We start from the raw sequence: 6,872 nt of genomic DNA, 5'->3' as shown, positions 1-6,872 counted from the left end.
CGCGATTAAACTGTTTGGGAATTCTGTTGTCTTGTATTTATCTGTGCATCAGTTACACACGTATTTCAGCTCCTCTTCTCCATAGGTTCCGACTCTCCTCTGGAATAGCTGCCTCTATTTAATCCATTCCTCTCTCAGACAGAGAGATACATCAAACAGGAAAGAAATATTAGGTTAAGAAATACCTATTTTCTTACACTTTTCAGATTAAATATCTCCAGCTGCAGATAGAATCCTCTTTAAACTGAAATTAATTTCTGCATTTTAAAAAAATTAGGTGGTATGTTTTACTTTCTCTGCATTTGTACAGCAATTTGTAGGCCCTCAAATTCTTAATATAAATACACTTTTAATCTACAAGCCAGCCTAATATTTCTCTTATTCTCCTGATTATCATTTTCCCCCTCTATTTGGGACCTTATTTGTTATCGCTCTTGCTCAGTGCTTATTCAAAAATGCCTTCAATCTTTTAAAAAAAACTGGTCAGCAAGACAACATATTAAAAGAGCAAGAGGAAAACACATGCATAGAGCTATACATAATCTATAATTTTCTAATATAGAAAATTTTTCCCATAGCATTATTCAAAAGAAAAAGAATTATTTACATTCACAGCTTAAAAAATAATTATACATACTTGTTCTCTATGCTCAAATGCTGCCTGGGTCGGGTTTATTTTATAGAGGCAGAGTGCCCTCTGCAGGGGAAAACATCTTTTTAGCAGCCCCCTTTCAAGCAATCTCAAAACAAAAACATAAACAAAAACAGTATAGCTATGGTACCGAAAATATAAACAAATAGTTTCTTAAATGGATTTGCTTGTAAGCAATTAAACTACATGTATTCACCCTAAAATATACTTGTTCACACATTATTATTTTTTTAAAAAGTTTAGCTTATCCCATATTTCTAGTCACACAAAAAATAGGAAAAAGGCAACGCTATTGTCACAAGCCGCATAGTAATTAAACTGAACACAAGATTGTTCAAGTCTCATTTCTTTCCCAAATTACAGTAGTCACAAAAAAAATTGTTTTAATAGTCATTAAAATATCATGTGACCATTGTACAATAGGGCCCTGAATTCTTCAGGAAATCTCTCTAAATTTCTGCTCTGGGCTTGGGCTAGGGGCAATAGAGTAAAAACATTCTTCAATGCTTAGGAAATTGCATTGTGGTTATTTTATCTACACTTTAATATTTTGAAAATGAGATGATGTGATATGGATTTCACCTTGTATATATTTCAGAAAATAAATAAAAATGCTAGTCGAGAGAAATTTTGATTGAGTCGTAACTACCTAACTTAAATGTTGTGGTAAAAATTAGTACATCCTTCATCTCACTGAGATTTTCATTCTTTCTTGGGTTTATCTGTCATATACAAAATATCCTGAAACCTGTCCCAGCAATTAAAGTAGAAGGGAAGTCTGTATTTTTAAGAAATAGATTGCTTTTTGTTTTTTAAGGTTGTCATAGAATGAATTCTGTAAATGGGAAGTATGTGAAAAGGTGTCACAATTTAGTGGCATTTTCCAATTCCTAATAAGTCTTCAGGGGTAATTCCTTACACTTAAAAAGTCACTTCTGACTTCTGCTTTCATTGTTTTGCCCCCTTTACAGTACAGAGCTTCTGCCAACCCCACAGAGAGCCGGCTTCCTGAGCTCTAGTCTCTAAATGTGACCAGCAGGGGGGCTGATGAAGTGCTCGTTTTTTACATCAGTCTTATAAAATTGCTTTCCCCATTAATTGTATCCATGGAAACAATACATTTGGCTGGTAAGGGACTCCTGAATAAAATTTAATGGGATTCTCAAAAAAATTTGCAGGCTAGGGGGAGATGTGGTAATCAGCCATTCTAGCAATCCAAGTTTTAGCCCAGTGCAGGATAAATTTCTTGTTTTCAAAAACTGTATTGAATTGAATCCAAATTAAGCTAAAGATATAAAAACGTCATTTCACTATCTGAAAAAAAGATTTTAAAGAGAAAGGCAAGGAGAAGTAAGTAATTCTGGGGGGAAAAAATTCTAACACCCCCTAACAAAAAAAAAGGAAAGAAAAGAGAGTGAGAGAGAAAGAAAAAGAAAGAGAGAGAGAGAGAGAGAGAGAGAGAGAGAGAGAGAGAGAGAGAGAGAGAGAGAAAGAAAAGAAAGAGAGAGAGAGAGAGAAAGAAAAAGAAAGAAAGGAAGGAAGGAAGGAAGGAAGGAAGGAAGGAAGGAAGGAAGGAAGAAAAAGAAAGAAAGAAAGAAAGAAAGAAAGAAAGAAAGAAAGAAAGAAAGAAAGAAAGAAAGAAAGAAAGAAAGAAAGAGAGAGAGAAAGAGTGTTTCTAAACAGTGTTTGCCAGAATGGCAGTTCTTAATACCCAGGTTCTAAAAATGCAAGCCTGATTACTTTTGGATAACTGATCAGATCTTCTAAGTAATGCTCTCAGAGGCACTTGCATTATTCCTTAACCATCCCTGCAATCTCCTCCCCTCTCTGCCCCAAGTGGTCATTCTACAAAGTCATATCCATTCCCTTCTCTCTGGCTTTTTTATTCTCAACTCTCCCTCAGTGTTTATAATCCTTGGGGTGATTTGGTTTTAATTTTTTTTTTCTTAGCAGGTAAAGTATCTGTGTTATAGGATCTTAAGCCAGGCCTGCATATACCCGTATTTAATTTGGAAAATGTGTGGGTAAATACCACTCGTTATGGGATTAGTTAACAGCTGCAAGTCTGCCACTGTGAAAAGCCGATTTGTTTAAAAAAAAAAAAGTGCCATTTCTTTACATTAAAAAAAAAATTCATTCAAATCCCTTGAATGTTTCTCTTAAATTAGACTGATATGATCTAGATGAAGAAAGATATAATTTTAAATCAAATAATAACATGAATTTCAAATTATCTGTGATTTTTTCTAAGCCCCAAATCATGACTGGGTAAATAGGTTAAATTTTTTTAATATGCAAGAATTTAGTTTCAACTTTTCCCCATACACAAATTATCCTTTCCCTGAATCAAAATGATGTTCTCACTATATCAAGTCTTTCTGCACATCTGAGCTTTAAAAAGTTTTGTTAATGCAAAATCAAAAGAAGAAATCAGGACTGCGTTCCTCAGTCCAGAAACCAAGGTCAGCCTGCGAGAAAGTAAATGGATGCTGGTTCTTAAGTGGAGTGCAAGCCTGACCAGGTTCTTCTTTAGGGAAAGGTCAGATGCAAATAAAACTCAGGAAATGTAAATCCAGTAAGAACCAGGGCTGCAGAAGGCTCTGGAGGATGAATCCCTAAGGAAAAGAAACTCAAGATAAAATGTCTGAAAGCCAATTCTCTTAAATAGCAAGGTGGCCTAGTTCTGTTAGCTGCTTGATTTGATAAATCTAACTTAAATGTTGCTTTTATTGTCATCTAAATTCTAAAATCCTTAAGAGTTCATTTACTGAGGTATCAACAATTATCCAATTGCAACCAAACAGGACTTCTTCTCCTACATCATAGGTATATTTATAAATTTATCTAAAGCTAAAATATCACAAAAGCTTCTAAATGTTTGTACCTTTGACCAGTACTCTTTTTTTTTTTTTTTGAGTAATTTACCCCAAATAAATCTTTGGACAGTTGACACCTTATGTGCAAGAACATCACAGCATTTTGTAATGCATAATTTATAAAAGCAGATTAGAAACTATATGTCTAATGATAAAGAATGTGTTAAATTAACTATGGTAATTTCACAAGACGGAATAGCTCACAAAGCAATTAAAATTAGGTTTTTGAGAACTTGTCAATGGTGTGGAGAAATAACCACAATGTTAGTGAAAAAAGTAAGATTTAGATATCATTTATTACAATTAATATATACAGAGAAGAAAGACTGGAAGGAAATGCAAATGTTTCACAATGATTATCTTTGCAATTTTCTATACTTTCTAAATGTCTACAAAAAGCATCTATTTATCATCTACATGAAGAGAACAAAATTTACCATAAATGGATATGCATACACAGACTATAAAAGAAGCCTCAATAAGTTCAACCTCTAATTCGGACTTTTATAAACTGAACAGATAAGATTAGACAGAGAAATGTTTGCTGGAATGTAAAGACTTCGTTCCATAGATCTACTATGCAGTGGGCACTGTGCTAAGTGAATGAGGAATATTGCCTTGGTAAATTCTCAGTCTAATGAAGTGTAACCATGGAAAAGTAAAACTGGATGCTTAAACTCAGGAACACAGACATAAATGAGACACAAGCCCTGCCTTTAAGCAGCTCAAGGAGCCTGAAAGTTCATCAAATAATTGCTACATGGTATGAGAAGTATTGGAATAAATAATTTTAAAAAGCAGTGATCTTCAAATTCAAGCCATGATGGGGTTCTTCCGGGGTTACAAAAACTGTCATTTTAATTCTTCACTTAAATAGCATTTATTTCTAAAGTGGGTTTTTAAAACAGGCACACAAGAATATTATATACTAATCTTAATATATCTTAAATTTTCAATACATTAACATGTTCAACCAGGTTAAACTAGCTGTTCTGTGAACTTTGAATAACATATTTCCTACCATACATATTTAAGAATCTAGAGATTGCAAATCAAGCTGCTTAAGCAAATAAACAAAATTCTTAAATTTGCAACGACTTTCATTGTGAATCAATTCTCTTAAGGGAATCTAAAACAAATGATTCACTGCTCAAGATGATCTCAAATTGCAATTGTCTCCCATAATCTCCAATTATAAATTTAGAATTTATAAAATCAATATAATCTAATATATTATAACTTTTTTTTTTTTACAAGGGAGGTGGTGTTGATCATTTGGAAAACATTTGGAAATATAGAGTCTCAATGAATGGAAAAAAAAGTTTGAAAGTGGGTGACAAGTTATGGTCAAGACAGTGAAGGCACTAAGGAGGCAATCAATATAAGCTATCTTATCAAATTTGGAAAGTGGAAATTTTTACTTTTCATTGTATTTGGCCAAGAATAATTTTCACTGTACATTTTTTCCTAATTTTCATGGCGAAAGAACTAAATAGGAAATACATGGATCAGTACTGTGCACATCATTAATTCTCTTGGTTTTAAGCCATTCAAAAATCAACTTGAAGAACTTATTTTTAGGTTGGAATAGAAAGTTTGGAAAGAGACCTTGTGGTATGGGAGTGCAAACATCCAGTAATTCCAGTAACCGTCCAAAGGCAACAAACGAGAAAGCAACCCAAGTCATCTAGAACTTTGTCTGCATCCCTGCATGAGACACTTTAGTATACTGTAAGGATTGTCCAGAGGTGACACAAGTCCCAAGGGACAGCTCTGAAATCTTCTGACCTCACTTCCCGCATCAGTTAGGAAGATTTCTGCTTCAGGTAATAGAAAACACAACTCAAACAATATGGGCATTTATTATCACAATATTAAGTAGGGTTGTCTCTTAGATTCCCTTCTCCCATGTATGACTTCATCCAAAGCCTGATAGATGACTGCAGGAGTTCCAAGTACAACATCCAGACCCAGCGATGGCCAGTGAAAGAAGGACCATCGCATCTTTTCCCCGCTGTGACAGTGAATAAACCTTTTCAAGAAAGCCCCCAGCAAAATCTGCTTCCTGCCAAAACTGACATGTCTATGCCTAAACCAGTCATTGGCCAGAGGAATGTTCTATGATTGACTTCGATGAACTGGAACCCTATAGCAGGGTATGGGCCTAGCTTCCTCTGAAGCACAGAGCCACGTATGAGGATGGTGAAAACCCAGACCAATGAAGTTTCTCCTGGGAGGGAGGAGGTTCGGAGGACTGTTAGGGTGTGGCTTCTGTAAGGAAGCTTAAAGGGCTTGCCAGTGTTGTTCTGGCTGGCGACATGGTGACAAACCATTTGGACCAGGAGTGTTAAGAGGCAATTCTCTCATACAAGGAAATGCTTATTGAGATAATCATAGTCACAGAATTACTAACTGAGGCAACTATTCTTCCTATAGCCATGTGCTCATTTGTTGCTTAAATTATTTTTTGTCATTTTATTTTATTGTATTAATTAATTAATTAATTATTTTTATAGGGGAGGCAACCCTTGGTTGACCTTATAGGTTGCAAGGACCCTGTCAGCTTACAATCCCTTATTTTTTATTTTTCATGCCTACGGCACCTGGTCTTCCTAGGTGGTCTCCCATCCAAGTACTAACCAGGCCTAACCCTGCATAGCTTCCGAGATCAGACAGGATCAGGCTTGTTCAGGGTGGCAGGCTGTAGACTTTTTTGTCATTTTAAGGGTCATAAATTATCAGGTAGAGATGGCTCTTCTTCCAAATGGATTTAGTAGAACCTTCTGAGATTTCACAGCACTCTCCTGTTACCTTTAGTATATTACTTATTTATGGCTGCCTTTTTATTAGAGTTCCTTGTAGTTCTATTTATCTTCATTGAAAGTTCACCTAGATTCTTCTGAAAAACAGAAACCATGCCTTACTCATCTCTTATCCCTCCCCATTAGTTACAGTTCTCAACATGTCTCAAATAGTTGTTTGAACAAACTAAATGAACAGAGTTTGAAGTTTATAATGATATAAAGTTCTAATCCATTATAATTTTATCCTCCTTTTACCATCTTATCCTTTTTTTCTTAATGTCCACAAATTTTTAATACATCCATTTGACTTCCCATTACTATTGTTTAATTGGTCATTCAAATTGTTAAGATCCTATACTGTTATACATTAATTCTTCCATTTCCAAAATGGTAGCCCTAGCAGAGATGCTCACAAAGATATATACATAAAGATGTTCATGGAAGCATTATTTATAATTAAAAAAAAACCTTTATATGAAACAACAGGGATTGCCTAGATAAATGATAAATCCATTCTGTGGTAAAGAACTACTATAGAAT

The 6,872-nt window shown here is 34.6% G+C and overlaps 1 pseudogene; it reads right to left on the bottom strand.

Annotated features, from left to right (window-relative positions):
• Positions 1–6,119: 6,119 nt before the first annotated feature.
• LOC120594026 (uncharacterized) lies at positions 6,120–6,237 on the bottom strand (annotated as a pseudogene).
• Positions 6,238–6,872: the final 635 nt, after the last annotated feature.

Source organism: Pteropus medius, unplaced genomic scaffold (assembly GCF_902729225.1).
Source record: "Pteropus medius unplaced genomic scaffold, Ma_sr-lr_union100, whole genome shotgun sequence".
Classification (NCBI taxonomy): domain Eukaryota; kingdom Metazoa; phylum Chordata; class Mammalia; order Chiroptera; family Pteropodidae; genus Pteropus; species Pteropus medius.
The sequence above is the reverse complement of the archived record's forward strand: the minus strand, read 5'-3'. Positions and strand labels throughout refer to the sequence as shown.